Source organism: Pan troglodytes, chromosome 8, assembly GCF_028858775.2.
Source record: "Pan troglodytes isolate AG18354 chromosome 8, NHGRI_mPanTro3-v2.0_pri, whole genome shotgun sequence".
NCBI lineage: Eukaryota > Metazoa > Chordata > Mammalia > Primates > Hominidae > Pan > Pan troglodytes.
This window is the reverse complement of record NC_072406.2, coordinates 30,669,406-30,688,542: the sequence shown is the minus strand read 5'-3', so window position 1 is coordinate 30,688,542 and position 19,137 is coordinate 30,669,406. Positions and strand designations below refer to the sequence as shown.

At 41.4% G+C, this 19,137-nt stretch overlaps 1 protein-coding gene across 3 annotated transcripts in view; it reads right to left on the bottom strand.

The window, feature by feature from the left end:
• STAM (signal transducing adaptor molecule) overlaps positions 1-19,137 on the bottom strand; it is a 239,768-nt gene that overhangs the window by 183,047 nt on the left and 37,584 nt on the right. For all 3 annotated transcript variants that reach the window (XM_054660795.2, XM_063781438.1, XM_001153098.7), the window contains exon 2: positions 11,462-11,561. The gene's annotated coding sequence lies outside the window, so the exon portion shown is untranslated. The remainder of the gene's footprint in view (positions 1-11,461; positions 11,562-19,137) is intronic.

The window sequence follows — 19,137 nt, the reverse complement described above, 5'->3', positions numbered from 1 at the left end:
TGTGGGTATCATGGAGTAGTATCCCATCCTGTGAATATAGCATAATTAATTTATATATTCTCTTGTTGATGGACAATTGACTTTTATCTATGACCCAGTATTGACTTTTTTGTTTGTTTGTTTGTTTGTTTTTATTTTGAGATAGAGTCTTGCTCTGTTGCCCAGGCTGGAGTGCAGAGGCTGGATCTTGGCTCACTGCAACCTCCACCAGTTGGCCAGGCTGGTCGCGGACTCCTGACCTCAAGTGAGCCACCTGCCTCAGCCTCCCAAAGTGCTGGGATTACAGGCGTGAGCCACCGCACCTTCCCAGTATTGACTTTTATCTAGAGCTTTATTTTCAGATACTGAGATAATTGAATGTTTTGCCTCTTTATTCTGCTAATGTGGTGAATTACATTGTGTTAGTCCATTTGTGCTGCTATAACAGAATACCACAGACTGGGTAATTTATAAAGAACAGAAATTTATTCTCCCAGTTCTGTAGGCTGGGAAGTTCAAGATGAAAGCACTGTTCTTTCAGGGTGGAAGGTGAAAGGGTGAGGAAAAGGGAACCCACTCCAGCAAGCCCGTTTAATAGCAGCATTAATTCATTCATGAGGGTGGAAGCACCATGTCCTAAATACCTCCCATCAGGCCCCAGTTCTCAGTACTATTGCATTGGGGGTAAAATTTCCAATACATGAATTTTTGAGGAACCATTAAAATCATGGCATACATTACTTGCTTTTTGAATGTTAAAGTATTTTTCTATCCTAGAATAAATTGTCCTTTTTGTTGACATATTATCCTTTTTATAATATTACCAAATTTGACTTGTTTATATTTTATTAAGGATTTTTGTGTTTATATTTATGAGGACTATTAGTCTGTAGTTTTCTTGTAATGTCCTTTCACCAATGTTATATTGGCCTTATAAAATGAGTTGGGGCCGGGCACAGTGGCTCACGCCTGTAATCCCAGCACTTTGGGAGGCCGAGGCAGGCAGATCACTTGAGGTCAGGAGTTTGAGACCAGCCTGGCCAACGTAGTGAAACCTCGTCTTTACTAAAAATACAAAAATTAGCCGGGCATGGTGGCAGACACCTGTAATCCCAGCTACTCGGGAAGCTGAGACATGAGAATTGCTTGTACCTGGGAGGTGGAGTTTGCAGTGAGCTGAGATCACACCCCTGTACTATACAGCCTGGGCAACAGAGCGAGACTCAGTTTCAAAAAAAAAAAAAAAAAAAGAGAGTTGGAAAATGTTCTGTCTTCCTTTTTACACAAAAAGCTTGTGTATTATTGCGATTACGTCTTCCTTAAAAGTTAACTAGGATTCACCAGTGAATTCTGGGCCTGGAATTTTCTTTAAATTAGGCATTGGCCCTTAGTATTTCCTTAATGTCATAGGATCCAGAATGCTGTCCTTTTATTCATTCATGATATTTGTTATAAGTGTTTTTTCCCTTTCTTTTCTTTCTAAGGATTACTGGTTTTACTAATCTTTCCAAAAACCAACTTTGGTTTTGTTGATTTTCTGCATGTTTTGTCTTTTTTTATTTCATAAGTTTCTTCCTTCATCTATTATTTCCATCCTTTAGTTTCTGTGGGTTTATTTTGCTGTTTGGATTCTAGCTTTTTGAAGTGAAAGTTTAGATCATTGACTTTGAATATTCTCTTTCTAATATGTGCATTTAAAACTAAATAACTTTTCTTCTAAGCACTGCTTTAGTGGCAGACCATAGATTTTGATGTATCATTTTTATTATCATTTGGCTCAAAACATTTTCTAATTTCCAGTGTGATTTCTTCTTTGATCCATGGTTTACTGAGAAGTGTACTATATCATTTTCAGTTATTTGGGGGGTTTCCTGGTTACTGTATTGTTATTTAGTTCTGGTTTGATTTCCTTGTCACCCACTTCCATAGGCACACTTCATGTCTTTTTCAAGGTAAAGTGCCGTATTTCTTGTAATATCCTTCCTAACCATTTAACATATGGAAAACTGTGCTGCTCTTTTAATTAGGTTACTATTTTTTTAAGGTGTCACTGGCAAAGTATTTGAGTATTGTGCCCCAATGCTACTTTTTCCATAAACTCTGTGGTTTTTATAAGGTCATTTTGAATAGCATGGTGGGTTTTAGTAATGATCATGTTGCACCCTGGCAAAACTGACTGGTTTGAGAGAGAAGTTGAGGTTTAACGGATTATGCGATGAATGGACCATAAGTTTCAATGAACACAGTGGAGGGGGATTTTTGGGAGATAAAGAGCAGTTACAGGGAAGGACAGAAAAGCCATAGGCAGAACTGTAATTTTTTTTTTTTTTTTTTTTAAAGACAGTCTCACTCTGTCACCCAGGCTGGAGTATGATGGTGTCATCTCATCTCACTGCAACCTCCACTTCCCAGATTCAAGTGATTCTCCTGCCTCAGCCTCCCAAATAGCTGGGATTATAGGCACATGCCACCACATCTAGCTAGTTTTTTGTATTTTTAGTAGAGACAAGGTTTCACCATGTTGGCCAGGCTGGTCTCGAACTCCTCACCTCAAGTGATCCACCCACCTGGGCCTCTCAAAGTGCTGGGATTACAGGTATGAGCCATCATGTCTGGCCAGAACTATAATCTAATAATCATTAGAACGCAAGATATAAGAAGTGATCTGGGAGTCAGGGGCTGCTGGGACTGAACTAGAGGCAAAGGGTAAAATGGGATTCGTACTGTGGTCTCAAGGTCAACAGTGGCTGCAGGCTGTGAGTGCTGGAGTCAGGAGGGCTGAAGTTCTGGACCCTCATTATTTCTGCCTAAGAAAGCGAGGAAGTATGGAAGTAAGGGGGTCAGTGTAGGTGGGCTTTCTCTAGGCACAAGGGACTCCTTGAGTTAACATTTGTGAGTACTTTAAAGATGAAAATGAAGCAATACTTGGTGTTTGTTTGGATAGGGGCAGGGGATTTAAGAATAGGAAATGACTATGCCAGAAAATATAGGGTGGGGTGAGGCTGGAGGAACTTAAGCCAGCACAGGAAAAAGAACATAACAAAAGAAGGACATTTGAGACTCAATCGAAACAATTTCAGGGCGTTCCCAGTTTTGTGTTGCTTTATTTTCAGTATCTGAGCAGGAATTGTGATGGATACCTGGCATTACTTCTGTCAAAACTTCTGTCAGGCACTTTATAAAATGGTTTGAGAATGGATGATAACTCTTTGGATAGAAAACATCCTTATTATATTTTAAAGATAAAGTTAACGTTCTTCCACCAAAAAGGTGAGTAAAGAGCTAAAAAGTAATGCAAGAAGAGGATCTTTTTCTCCGCCGAAACCTATTACTACCTTTAATATTTTAGTGTATTTCCTTCAAATATTTGCTGTTTCATACTGGTCCACTGGTATGAGTGAACCATAGACTAAAACCAAGACAGCATATACTCATTGTTATTTTTTAATTAACTAATTAATTTATTTTTAGACACGGGGTCTTGCTATGTTGCCCAGGCTAGATTGAAACTCCAGGGCCCAAGCGATCCTCCTGCCTCAGCCTCCTGAGTAGCTGGGACTACAGGCATGTGCCACCATGTCCAGCTATTAATCATTTTTAAAACATTTCTTTCTGGTTTTAAAAATGTGCATCTCCTATTCACAATAGCAAAGACATGGAATCAACCTAAATACCCATCAATGATAGACTCGATAAAGAAAGTGTGGTACATATATATCATGGAATACTATGAAGCCATAAAAATGAATGACATCATGTCCTTCTCAGGGACATGGATGGAGCTGGAGGCCATTATCCTTAGCAAACTAACACAGACAGAAAACCAAATACCACATGTTCTCACTTACAAGTGGGAGCTAAATGATGAGAACACACAGACACAAAACGGGGAACAACACACACTGGGGCCCATCAGAGGGTGGATGGTAGAAGGAGGAAGAGGATCAGGAAAGATAACTAACGGGTACTAGGCTTGATATGTGGGTGATAAATAATCTGTATAACAAACCCCCATGACACAAGTTTACCTATGTAACAAACCTGTACTTGTACCCCTACACTTAAAAATAAAAGCTAAAAAAAAAAGTGCATCTCAACATAAAAGTCAGGGAATACAGAAAAGTACAAAAGAAATTAAGATTGGTAAGAATTTCACCACCCAGAGGCTTATGTGTTTTCTTGAAGTCTATCTTATTTATTTATTTATGGTTTAACACCATAGTATCCCATTGTATTAGTCTGTTCTCATGCTGCTAATAAAGACATACCCAAGACTGGGTAATACATAAAGAAAAAGAGGTTTAATGGACTCACAGTTCCACATGGCTGGGGAGGCCTCACAATCACGGCAGAAGGCAAAGGAGGAACAAAGGCATGTCTTACATGGTGGCAGGCAAGAGAGCTTGTGCAGGGGAACACCCGTTTATAAAACCATCAGATCTTGCGAGACTTATCCACTATCACGAGAACAGCATGGGGAAAAACCCACCCCCATGATTCAGTTACCTCCCACTGGGTCCCTCCCATGACATGTGGGGATCATGGGAACTACTGTTCAAGATGAGATTTGGGTGGGGACACAGCCAAACCATATCAACCATGTGCAGTAGTTTTAAAGTATAGTTACCATAGGTCTATTCACAGGTTCAACATCAGCATTTCTCAAACTGTGGCCAGTGGACCATCTACATCAGAAACTCCTTGAGCTTGTTGAAATCCTGATTTTTGTGCACCACCTCAGAACCACTGAATGAAAGTCTCTGCGGGCGGTGGTAGGCCCTGGAGCTGGTATTTCTACAAACTTCTTAGCTCTTTCTTACAGTAAAGTTTGAAAATAGGATCTAGGTGGATCCTAAATATATATAGGATTCACCTAGCCAATATAAGCCAATATAAAGAGGAACTTAGGTACAGATGTCTGGCTTATTAGCCTTCTCCAGTGAAAAGAATTGAATCATTGAGGTCATTCAAAAGTGATCCAACTATCACTTGAGGTCAGGAGTTCGAGACCAGCCTGGCCTACATGGCAAAACCCCGTCTCTACTAAAAATACAAAAATTAGCTGGACTCAGTGGCACATGCCTGTAATCCCAGCTTCTCAGGAGGCTGAGGCAGGAGAATCATTTGAACCTGGGAGGTGGGGGCTGCAGTGAGCCCAGATCACACCACTGCACTCCAGCCTGGGTGACACAGTGAGACTCCATCACAGAAAAAAAAAGAAAAAAAAATGTTCACTAGGGGTGGAAGATATGACTCAAAATATTCCCATGCTTAGGAAAAAAATGTAATGATACAACTCAGATCTGAGCTGTAAAGGCAGCATCATTTTAATACACTGTAAGTGAAATTTAACCTAAACTAAGTCATTTTTGTTTTGTTTTTAATTGACAAAACATCAATAACAACAAAACACAAAAAATAAAACCAAAAGTGATTAAACTAAAATTTATTCAGCCATAATGTGCCAGGTATTTTACATATGGAATCCAAATTTCCCCATGACTCTGAGTACAAATTTAGTGATATTAAAGATCTTATTTCATGAATTCATGCCCCTAAACTGATAGCACAGTCCAGCTTCAAACCTACCCAGTCAGCTCTGAGACCCTGTGCTGACATCTCCCTTGAGTTTTCTAGAAGCACTTGAGGATCGCGCTTTATTACTTCTGCTGGTATTTCCCTTACTTACTGTCTCTCTCTCCTTCCTAGTTCCACAGGTACCTCCATCTCCCTTACACAATCCCACTGGCACCCATTATATTATATGAAGAAATTAAATCATTTTTATATTGCAACCTAGTTATTAGAGAACACATATTATTATGTATTAAAATGCTAATTCAGGTTTTTAAAATAAAGTATTTCACTTTCACAAACTAAATTTAAACATACAAATTGTCTGATATTAAGGAAGAGGCATAGCAGTTTGGAGTATGTTCTGGTACTTAAATGGTTTTGCCTTTATTTTTTTACAAAAAAGACTGTGTTTGTCCATGCTTTTATATTTACTCATGTTATTTTATTTATATAGGTTTGACCGGGCATGGTGGCTCACGCCTCTAATCACAGCACTTTGGGAGGCCAAGGTGGGCAGATCACAAGGTCAGGAGTTCGAGATTAGCCTGACCAACATGGTGAAACCCCATCTGTACTAAAAATACAAAAATAAAAAATAAAAAATTAGCCAGGAATGGTGGCAGTCGCCTGTAATCTCAGCTATTCGGGGGCTGAGGCAGGAGAATTGCTTGAACCCGGGAGGCGGAGGATGCAATGAGCCGAGATTGCGCCACTGCACTCTAGCCTGGGTGACAGTACAAGACTCCATCTCAAAAGAAAAAAAAAAAAAAGAACTCTATTTATATAGGTTTATTGCAAATAACATATTCATTCATTTTTGTCAACAAATATTGTTAGAAGACTTCCCATGTGCAATTCCCGCAAGCATTGCAGATACCCCCACGGGCATGGAATTGCAGAGCAGTGGTGGAATAAACATCAAACAAACCATTACATAAGCAACCTTTAGCAACACGCATGGTCACGGAGGAAAATGCAGGGTGTCACATATAATGGTACCACTGTTCTATAATTGCAGGTTGGGAAACTTGTGGAAATTTCCTCAAGTGGAGGCAATAAAGGATGAATTAGAGTTAGCATCATAAACGGTGGAAGAAAAACTATTTGAGGCAGGGAAACTGAATGTACAAAGCCACAGAGACAGGAAAGAGTTTAGGGCATTTGGATAAAAAGAAGCCTACAGTGGCTAAAGCTAAGTGCAGGGGCCCCATTGGGCAGACCATGCAGCCTTTGTTGAGGATTTGGGGTATTTTCCTAAGATGAATAAAAAGCCTTTAGAGGATTTTAGGCAGGGTGGTGCCATGATCAGACGTGTAGTTTGAGATCACCCCGGATGCTCTGTGGAAAATGGGATAGGTTGGGGAGGCAGTGACCCTGAGGAGATGATTAGAGGGTTACTTGTATTAGTCAGTTTTCCACTGAGAAACAGAACCAATAGGATGCACACATCCATATATATATGTGTGTGTGTGTGTGTATATATATATATATATAAATAGAGAGAGAGAGAGAGAGAGGAAGATATTTCTTCTAAGGAGTTGGCTCGTGTGATTATAGGGGCTGGCAAGTCCCAAGATCTGCAGTTGGCAAGCTGGAGACACAGTAGTGCTGAGCATGTAGCTCCAGTCTGAGTCCGAAAGCCCAAGAACCATGAAAACCAATGGCGTAAGTTCCAGGCCAAAGGCCGGCAGGCTTAAGATCCAAGGAGAGCTGAGGTTTCAGTTTGAGTCCTAATGCAGGAAAAGACTGATGTCCTATCTAGGGCATTCAGGCAGGAGGAATTCTCTCTTACTCACAAGACGGTTGGCCTTTTTGTTCTATTCAAGCCTTCAACAGATTGGATGAGGTCCACCCACATGAGGCAGAGCAATCTGCTTTGGTCAATATGCCTATTGAAACATTAATCTCACCCAGAATCATCCTCACAGAGATACCCAGAGTTGTTTGACTAAATATCTGGGCACCCTGTGACCCAGGCAAGTGGATACACAAAAGTAACTGTGGTTACACCTTGTATAATAATTAACTCAAGATGGATTAAAGACTTAAATGCAAAATCCAAAACCATAAAAACCCTAGAAGAAAACCTAGGCAATGTCATTCAGGACAGAGGCATGGGCAAAGACTTCATGACTAAAACACCAAAACAACAGCAACAAAAGCCAAAATTGATGAATGGCATCTAACTAAAGAGCTTCTGCACAGCAAAAGAAACTAACATCAGAGTGAACAGGCAACCTACAGAATGGGAGAAAATTTTTGCAATCTATCCATCTTACAAAGGTCTAATATCCAGAATCTACAAGGAACTTAAGCAAATTTACAAGAAAAAAACAACCCCATCAAAAAGTGGGCAAAGGATATGAACAGACACTTCTCAAAAGAAGGCATTTATGCGGCCAACAAACATATGAAAAAAAGCTCATCATCACTGATCATTAGAGAAATGCAAACCAAAACTACAGTGAGATACTATCTCATGCCAGTCAGAATGGAAATTATTAAAAAGTCAAGAAATAGATGCTGGCGAGGCTGTGGAGAAACAGGAACACTTTTACACTGTTGGTGGGAAAATAAATTAGTTTAACCATTGTGGAAGACAGTGTGGCGATTCCTCAAGGATCTAGAACCAGAAATACCATTTGACCCAGCAATCCCATCACTGTGTATATACCCAAAGGAATATAAATCATTGTACTGTAAAGACACATGCACTCGTATGTTTATTGCAGCACTATTTACAATAGCAAAGACTTGGAACCAACCCAAATGCCCATCAATGATAGACTGGATAAAGAAAATCTGGTACATATATACCATGGAATACTATGCAGCCATAAAAAAGAATGAGATCATGTCTTTTGCAGGGACATGCATGAAGCTAGAAGCCATGATCCTCAGCAAACTAGCACAGGAACAGAAAACCAAACACCGCATGTTCTCACTCATAAGTGTGAGTTGAACAATGAGAAAACATAGACACAGGGAGGGGACAGCACACACTGGGGCCCGTCAGTGGGTAGGGGTCAAGGGGAGGGAGAGCATTAGGTCAAATAAAATACCTAATGCACGTGGGGCTTGAAACCTAGATGATGGGTTGGTAGGTGCAGCAAACCACCAAGGCACATGTATACCTATGTAAGAAACCTACACATTCTGCACATGTATCCCAGAATTTAAAGTAAAATTTAAAAAAAAAAGTAACCACGCCTCTCGCCTATAATCCCAGCACTTTGGGAACTAAGGTGGGCGGATCCCTTGATGCCAGGCATTTGAGACCAGCGTGGCCAACATGGTGAAACCTGGTCTCTACTAAAAATACAAAAATTAGCTGCACGTGGTGGTGCATGCCTGTAATCCCAGCTACTTGGGAGGCTGAAGCAGGAGAATCTCTTGAACCTTGGAGGTGGAGATTGCAGTGAACTGAGATTGCACCACTGTATTCCAGCCTGGGCAACAGAGTGAGACCCTGTCTCAACAAAATAAAATAAAATTTAAAAGAGGTACCATCATACAACTACTCCTAAAAAGAAGAGAGGGCGAAGGCTGGAAGTAGTGTGGTGATGGGGAGTAATGAATGCTTTTGACAAATGAGTAAGAGGCAGAAATGACAGATTTGGATATGAATGAGGGAGAAGGAGGAGTAAGAACTACCGGCAACTTGTAGGATAATTAACTGGGTGAATGACAGTGCCTTTTGTTGGGAGAGAGCGTGTGTGTTCTAGGAGGAAGATTGTGAGTCCACTCTGGACTCACTATGTCAGCAGGACACGCAAGGAGAGCAATATTAAGTAGACAGTGTAGAGTGAGGAGCGTGGGCTGAGCTGTTGCTGTATAAAATGTTTTGTCTTTGATTGAATCTGGGCAGACTAATTTTTTAGAACTAAAAGCATTACTTCCAGACCTCCACTGACTTTTCTGCTCAGTTTATTTTATGTTGATTGCAGCCTCCAAATGGATTTAGAAAGAGAGGAGCTGGTTGAAGAGGTGCAGTGAAGGTGAGGAAAGACTGATAGCATCATGAGTATCTCAAAAGTCTACACATGCAGAACAGGGACAGCTGCTCAGTCTTCTCCATGGCCCAGGTCTTATATATCAGACCTGGAAAATAATACTGGAGCAGGAAGAGAGTCTTTCCCTATTCTCTTCAGTTAGTCAGGCTCATTTTGTTTGCAATTCTCTTGGACTTATATTAAGTTGAAATGATCCCCAATACTAGATTTTCCTGGTGGTACTTTTTTTTTTTTTCTGTTGTTGCATACCATATTTTAATGGAAGTTCAAAATGCTATACCAGAAGTTACTAGACAAAAACCATTTCAAACTGGTGGTTAAAATTCTTTCTTTCTTTCTTTCTCTTTCTTTCTTCTTTTATTCTTTCTTTCTTTTTTTTTTTTTTTTTTTTTTTTTTGCCTGAGTTTCACTCTTGTTGCCCAGGCTGGAGTGCAATGACACGATCTTTGCTCACTGCAACCTCCATCTCCTGGGTTCAAGCGATTTTCCTGCCTCAGCCTCCCAAGTAGCTGATTACAGGCACCAGCCACCACACCTGGCTAATTTTAAATTTCTTGTTTTCTGATTAAAAAATAATAATAACTGGATTTAGTTGAGTCTACATAAACAATATATTGTTTAGGATATTTCCTTTTAAATGTAATCAGAAATGTATAAAAATGATACTTTATTACATTAAATAATTTCCCCCATTTTAAAAAATTTTTATTTTTAGTAGAGATGAGGTCTCACTATGTTGCCCAGGCTGGTCTCAAATTCCTGAGCCCAAGCAATCCTCCCACCTCAGCCTCCCATAGTGCTGGGATTACAGGCATGTGTCACCATGCCCAGACTCCCCCAATTTTTAAAGGCAGAAAATTGAAAGTGATGATAAGAACTGAACAAGTCCTTTAGTTTTTAAAATTTATATTTGAATAGGTCAGTAGTTAACATTAATGGGGCATTTTGTTTTATCTCATTGAATGATTTAGGACCCAGAATAAAAAATATAATGATAATATAATGGACCATCATGTTTCTTTCCAGTCAGGGAATTTGGTATTACATTTTAAAAATAAGGGTCATGGTATTTACAGAGCAGCAAGAGAACTATATCCTTACCTAAGGATTTAAAATATATACATTATTTAGGCTCTTGTTCTTTCCTGCATATCAAGAGTACTCAAGATAGCTTTCAGTTTAATTCATAATTAAGTTAATAACTAATTCAGTTAGTTGGAAGATGGAAAAAGATAACATAAAGCTGAAATAAATTGAATCAGGGTTTCTTTAATGAAAACACAGTAGACCCTTGCACTTCATTCATTTCTTTTGTTTCCCTGGGCTCCTAACCTTATGAACACTTAAAGGAATATATTTTAACTGTAATGTGTAAAACATGTTAGGGTGTCAACGGAACATAAACACTATTTTGACCAAATATCAAGTTATCAAGTTAGTCTTTTCAGTACAAACATAAGGCCATCTTTTATAGTTTTCTTTTGTGCTGGTAAAAGCCTTTCTTCCTTCCCTCCCTTCGCTCCCTCCCTCCCTCCTTCCCTCCCTCCCTTTCTGCCTTCCTTCCTTCCTTCCTTTCTTCCTCCCTCCCTCCCTTCCTCCTTCCCTCCTCCCTCCCTCCTTCCTCCCTTCCCCATTTCCTCCCTTCCTCATTTCCTCGCTTCCTCATTTCCTCCCTTCCTTTGTTCCCTCCTTCCTCTTTTTCTCCCTCCCTTGGCCTCCTTTTCACACCCCCTTCTCTCTCCCCCTTCCTCTCTCCTTTGCGTTCTTTCTTTCAACAAAGCACTAGACAAAACCATTTTCCCAAAATATGTCATGTCTTAGTCCATTTCTGCTGCTATGACAAAATACCTTAGACTTAGGTAATTAATAAATAATAGAAACTTATTGCTTACATTTCTGGAACCTAGGAAGTCCAAGATCTAGGTGCTAGCAGATTCAGTGTCCGGCAAGGCCTCGCTCTCTGCTTCCAAGATGGTGCCTTGTTGCTGCATCCTTCAGAGGGAACAAATGCAATGTTTTCAAATAGTGGAAGAGATGGAAGGGAAAAAGGGACAAATGTAGTGCCTTCACACAGCGGAAGACATAGAAGGGCGAGGCCCTCTCGGAAACCTCTTTCATAAGGACATGAATCCCTTTCATGAGGCCGGAGCCCTCGTGACTTAATCACTTCCAAAAGGTCCCACCTTTTAATACTATCATACTGGGCTTTAAGTTCCAACAGTTGAATGTGGGAGAACATTTACATTCAAACCCTACCATGTAGGTGGTATGTTGATGCCTATGGTACATGTGTATCCTTAAAATACCTACATCTAGTTGGGGAGGACAGATATACATGTACATAATGTAAGAGGGGAAACCAAGAGATTGAGTGAGCTGAAAGTGCACACTAAATTTGGTTGCAGCCAACTCTAGCATTCCAAATTAAAAAATTGGGTTTATGGTGTGGTCTTGGCAGGGCTGAGAGCAAGAGAACTGGCCAGATGGAAGGGGCTCTTTGAAATCACCTCAGTGACTGTAGATGAAGTGATTTGTTGACAACATTTCCAATTTGGTACTAAAAATAAGGATTTTTATGATTGAAAAATTTTATGGGCAAAATTAAAAGCCATTAAAAGCAACATTTAAATCCAAATGACCTCACTTAACCAAGGGCCCACATGGCTTTGTGGATCACAGTTGCTAATGTGAATTGCTCTCGGAGGTGAATCCAGAGCCAGAACAGACTGGGGCCCAGTTGTTTTTTGCATCAAGCCAGCACCTCTGAGTGAACAAGCTGCTGCACTCTGAAACCCCTGATACTTTGAGCGAGTAGAGAGAATTCAGTCTTGGCAGTGCTTCACTCAATGGTATTATGGATTCAAGATAAAAAAAAGTCTTGTAGTCAAATAAGCTTACCAAACACTGAGTAACAACAAAGTTAAACAAGATTTTCTACTGCAGGATTTACTACTCTAAGATTTAGTCCAAGATTTGAACACACTAATAGGAGTGGTGAATTTACAAGAGTATTTCCCAAGTTTATTTGTCCAGCGAGCTCTTTTTCCTAGAGCATTTTCTGAGTTATGGTCCACAAAATACACTTTGGGAAACATTTTATGAGACTAATCTTTGGATATAGCCTAAAGATGGGCTAACAATATTTTTTTATCCAAAGTGGGAGACTTTGAGAGTATGCAGGGGGCTGTTAATAATTATGCTTGATAGAAAATGTAATCTGGGATTAGCTTGGGCAAATCAGGATGCGTGATTCTCCTAGTTACAGCTAACAAGGGATGTCACAACAGCAGTTATTCTCTGTACATCAATATAAAAGCAACAGAACAGAGTAGGTTGGGTCAGTTCAGGAAAGCAGGTACCAAAATGAGTGTAGACATGCAATAGATTTATTGTGTGAACTTCTGTGAAGGATACAGGGAGAGGGAATAGAAAGGGATGGAGAGAGCTTCAGATGGTAATGTAGGTCTGATACCTGTGAAAAGAGAGAAAGGAGGAAGGGAGGGAGGGAGGGCTGGTTGGTTAGGAAGACTTCAGATTGCAGCACAGTTCTTTTTTTTTTTTTTTTTTTTTGATTTTGACAGAGTCTTGCTCTGTCACCCAGGTGCTGGCATGCAGTGGCGCAATCTCGGTTCACTGCACCTGCCTCCTGGGCTTAAGCAATTCCCCTGCCTCAGCCTCTCCAGTAGCTGGGATTACAGTTGCATGCCACCATGCCCAGCTAATTTTTTGTATTTTTAGTAGACATGGAGTTTCACCATATTGGTCAGGCTGCTCTCGAACTCCTGATCTCAAGTGATCCACCCACCTTGGCCTCCCAAAGTGCTGGGATTACAGGTGTGAGCCCCTGCGCTGGGCCCAGATTGCAGCACAGTTCTGAGAGAGCCCCAAGCAAGGGCACCTGTTGGAGGAGTCCTGCACAGGCCAGCTCTGGTATCCCCACTGTGGAAGCAACACAGAGGACTCTTGTCCTCTGAATGAATGTCATGATGGATCCCAGGGGGCGGCGAGTAGAGACTCCCTGCAGTAGACTCTCTGGAAGGAAATCTGAGAGGCATACCTCTGTAGCTACCACTATGATCAACCTGCAAAAGGACAAAAATAGTATTTGCTGAATTACCATTATATTTATTTCAATTCTATTGTTTGTCTCTGGAAATTGCATCTTGGCTAGGTCCCCACAGCCCGGTGGAAGAAGAGGCGGGCATTTCTTCATAACTGGGAGATTCCTCCTTCTTCAAGCAGGCATTCAGTGGACGAGCCGTCAAATTACCCGCAAAGATGCATTTCTTCCTGAGAAACACTTCATGAATCAGTGAGAGGATTCCATCCTGGACTTGTTTGTAACCTGGTTTCCAGTGAAATAATATTAAATAGATGTGCTGCTTTGTAATGGCCGCAGGACTGTCCTGGCTCTGTGGTCGGTGGTTACATGCATGACTCCCATTCTTGGGAAATTCCAGTATGGAGAAGAGAAAGCAGAATTTCAACTGTTTGAATTCAAGGCCCTGACTTAGGTAGTGAAACACAGTTCTCAGAGATTTCAGTGTGCTCTCTGCAGCAACATGTTGTCTCATCAGAATTGGCGACCTATCTGGTAGATGGCTCTGTCCTCGTCTACAACTGCTAGGCCTTGGTGAAGATGGATTTTCATCAGCAGAGCAAAAAGTAGCATTTGTCTATGAAAAATCCATTGTGATCATGGCTCTGCGACAGTTAATTTTATGTATCAACTTGGCTAGGCCATGGAAGTCAGATATTTGCTCAAACACCAGTCTGGATCTTGCCGTGAAGGTATTTTTTAAGGTGTGATTAAATCAGTAGATTTGAAGAATGCAGATTACCCTCTGCTAGAGAACGAGTGTTTGCCCCCCTACAAATTCATATATTGATACCTCAGTCCCCACTGTGATGGTATTTAGAGGTGTGGCCTGGGGGAGATGATTAGGTCATGAGAGAGGCACCCCCATGAATGGGATTAGAGCCCTTACAAAAAGAGGAAGGGAGGCCAGGTGCAGTGGCTCATGCTTGTAATCCCAGCACTTTGGGAGACCGAGGCCAGCAGATCACAAGGTCAGGAGTTCAAGACCAGCCTGGCCAACACAGTGAAACCTCATCTCTACTAAAAATACAAAAATTATCTGGGTGTGCTGGCAGGTGCCTATAATTCCAACCACTCAGGAGGCTGAGGCAGGAGAATTGCTTGAACTGGGGAAGCAGAGGTTGCCGTGAGCTGAGATCGTGCCACTGCGCTCCAGCCTGGGCAACAGAGGCAGACTCTGTTTCAAAACAAAAAACAAAAAAACAAAAAAGAGGAGGAGATACAAAATGTCTCTCTCTGCTCTCCACCATGAGAAGATACAACGAGACGGCAACTGTCTGCACAACAAGAAACACCAGCCCTCTCAACAGCTTGATCTTGGACTTCCCAGCCCCCAGAACTGTGAGAAATAAATGCTGGTGGTTGTTTATTATAGACTCTCTTACTCAGGCTATGATAATTTGTTGTAGCAGTCAGAATGGATTAGATACCCTCCATCATGTGGGCGGGCTTCATGCAATCAGATGAAGTCCGGAAGAGAAGAACGACTGCAGTGTCCTGCGCAAGAGGGAATTCTGCCTCTTGACTGCCTTTGGACTTGAGCTGCAACATCAGCTTCTCCGTAGATCTCTACCTGCTGGCCTACTCAGCAGAATTCAGACTTGCCAGTTCCTATAATCGCATGAGCCAATTCCTTAAAATAAACCTCCTTCCATCTCCCATGTGGATACACACATGCTATTGGTTCTGTTCCTCTGGAAACCCCTGACTGATACAGCCTCCTAGTAGTCAGGAGTCATAATGTGCACAATCCTAAATGGTGACGAATTGAAGTACTTGGTAGATTACATTGAAACACCTTATCGGCCAACCCTGTGCATCCTCCTAATGATGGGGAAAACTACAAATAATAATACTGATCGTAGTACTGGGAAAGGGAGAGATTGTAGCCAGAGTACTCTTTTGGAGCACTTACTAAGTGCTAGGCACTTTACATGTATAATGCTTTGAATCTGTAGTTAACAACTCTATGAAGTGAGCACAGTTGTTCCCATTTTATGCATGAGAAAACTGAGGCATAGAGAAGTTATGCAGCATGGCTGAGATCTATAGCTAGGAGGTGGTGGAGGTAGAAAACCAACCCAGGTGGTAAAGTTCAAGAGTCCATGGTCTTAACCATGGCATTCTATGGCCTGTCGTGCAGCCGCACGTGACATGACATGATGCCCACTACATTTCAGCGGTGCCTGCTGGAAAGGCACTGGTCTCCTCTGCTCAGCTTGGTGTCTTCCCTCCGCACCCAGATAGGCCAGGGAGTGCTGGCCTGTATGTCCTCCTGTCTTCTCCAGAGGCCCAGAAAACACAACTGCCCTGTCCAGTTCCTCCTCTCCCCTCAAAGAAAGCTATATTTTGGCTTGATTTCTAAGCCCAGGTAATAGAACTTTCTGTGGCAGGACCTCCAAATTTGATCCGCTGTTTCTGGGCTCTCTGGGAGGGTCTAGAGCTGACCTTAGAGATGGAAGACAGGAACTGCTGTGTTGAATGAATGAAACCAATGCCTACGAGACACACAGAGATTGTTTGAAAGGGATTAAAGCTCTGGAGCATGAGAGAGAAATCCATTTTAAACAGGGATCTGAATCTCTTTGTGCCTATGGATCTCTTCTCAGAATGATGTTTTAAAATGCATTAAACAGGATACATAGGATTACAAAGCACACCAATTCTATTGAAATGTAGTTACCAGCTGGGCGTGGTGGCTCACGCCTGTAATGCCAGCACTTTGGGAGGCTGAGGCAAGGGAATCACAAGGTCAGGAGTTCGAGACCAGCCTGACCAACATGGTGAAACCCCATCCCTACTAAAAATACAAAAAATCAGCCAGGCATAGTGGTGGGTGCCTGTAATCTCAGCTACTGATGAGGCTGAGGCAGGAGAATAGTTTGAACCTGGGATGCGGAGCTTGCAGTGAGCCGAGATCACTCCACTGCACTCCAGCCTGGGCAACAAAGTGAGACTCCATCTCAAAAAAAAAAAAAAAAGAAATGTAGTTACCAAACTATGAAAAATGTATTTGCAATGTAGCAATATAGGTGCTTCTTTATTGGCATCTGAACATAAGATTTAGTTATGTTAGTCTTGTGACTAGCAGAATTTCAAAGTAGTGAGTAGGTAGAAGTGATCTTCTGACATATCTGCAAATGGCTGTGATATGAAAATATATGTGATTTCAAGTGGTCATAAAACCACAGGTATTGCTAATACTGTTACAGTTTGTCACCAATATTTATAAGTGAAGAAAATGCTAGATTTCAGTGAACAGATAGTGAAAATAAAGATGTCATTTCTCCCTGATGCAAGTTTTATGATTGCCATATTAAAAACCATTGTTTTGGGTCGGGTGCAGTGGCTCATGCCTGTAATCCCAGCACTTTGGGAGGCCGAGGTGGGAGGATCACTTGAGGTCAGGAGATTGAGACCAGCCTGGCCAACATGATGAAAACCCCGTCTCTGCTAAAAATGCAAAAATTAGCCAAGTGTGGTGGGTCATGCCTGTAATCCCAGCTACCTGGGAGGCTGAGGCAGGAGAAAGGCTTGAACCCAGGAGGCAAAGGTTACAGTGAGCCAAGATTGTGCCACTGCACTCTAACCTGCTGAGCAACAGAGCAAGACTCTGTCTCAAAAAAAAAAAAAAAAAAAAAAACCACAAAAAACAAACAAACAAAAAAACCTAAACCATTGTTTTAAAAGTTTCTAGACACTTCTCACTCATATGGAGACCAAAAATCACCTTTGACAGTGACTTTTATTCTTCATTCTTGGAAGGATCACTTGGATGGCCTCTGTCTACCCAGACACGGAGGTGCCTAACTGCTCTGTGGAGTGGATCATGCAATACTATTTGTTGTTTGACAAAGTCTCTGCTCTATAATCTTTAAGGTATTGGGTTTGGGGAAGTAGACAGGAGGGACATCCTTACACAGGGCTCCGGGAACCTCCAAGGAAACAGAGACCTCAGTCTCTTCCCTTTGGAATTTAAGGGAGCTGTGGTTACAAGTACAGGCTCTGGAGTCCGCCTTCCTAGGTTCAAATCCTCCCGCCCCTGCCAGTTACAAGCTATGCTACCTAATCTCTTGATATCTCCATTCCTTCATCAGAAAAATGTGGCAAAAGTTGATTGGATTCCTATGAGAATTAAATGAACAAAATACTTAGAACAGGCTTTTAAGTATTAATGTCATTACTGTTTCTGTTATTGAAGAACTGCTTTGAGAACTGAGGTGGTGCTGACTAATGTCTGAGGCTGGCTTGCATGGATACCAGGAATTTCCAAGACAGAACTCATATCAGGAAGGGATTGTCTGGGCTTGTGGCCAGGATCAACATAGGACCTTGCTTGTTGGTTTCAGGGCAACCTTTGGATGAGGCTGGAAATTGCTCCTGCTTCCGCTAGTCTGCATGGGCTTAGGGCACTGAGTAGGTGAATGCAAATAAAAGAACTATAGTCATAAGGGCCCTGCTGTGAAGTACCACAGAGAGAGGGATCTTTCTCCTTTTAAGAAACTTCACGGTCTGAGCAGTAGGATCATTGGAAACCAGAGTAGACAATGACACAGGGTCTTCAAGAAACTATCTGGCAGCAGCATTAAACAATGAAAATGAAAGTCAGGACTGATCAGATTCACAGTTTTCTCTCCTCTTGGAAAAACTTCCAGAATTCTTGGGGGCAATTCTGGGCAAGTGAGCACTTAAGTAATAAAATTAAAGATGTGTAATAACCTTGTTTGTGTCTGAATGTGGCAAGATAGTCATGCTATTAAAAATATTCTTTAGATGGATATTATAATTATTTTAATTCTGTGAGTATATGTAGCCTTGGAAGTGGCACTAGGATTGGGGAATAAAGGAGAAAACCAATCTAGAATTTAAAAATATACTTGAGACTTGTTTTACAAGTAATTTGTATTAGCCCTTGTTTTAAAATATCACAAACCTTGGCTGGGTACAGTGGCTCACACCTGTAATCCCAGCACTTTGGGAGGCCAAAATGGGAGGATTGCTTGAGCCCAGGACTTCGAGACAAGCCTGGGCAACATAGTGAGCCCACATCTCTTAAAAAAAAAAAAATTAGCCTGATGTGATGGTGCGTGCCTGTTGCCCCAGTTACTCAGGAGGCTGAAGTGGGAGGATTGCTTGAGCCCAGGAGGTTGAGGCTGCATGAGTTGTGATGGCACCACTGCATTCCTGCCTGAGTGACAGAGTGAGACCCTGTCTCAAAAATAAAAATAAGATAAAATAAATGCAAATCACTTTTTAGTGTTCTGCAGTAGTATTGATAATTCAAAATTAATTCAACTTTTCCCCCTACAACTTCCAGAAACAGATGCAGAAATTCAAACCATAACAAATACTTTCTGAAGTGACAATGAGTCATATCAGAAGTGTGATGATCAGGCAGATGGGCTGATATAACTCATGATCACCCATCCGGACTGTGGACGTTCTTGTTTTTCAAACGTATTTGAATGC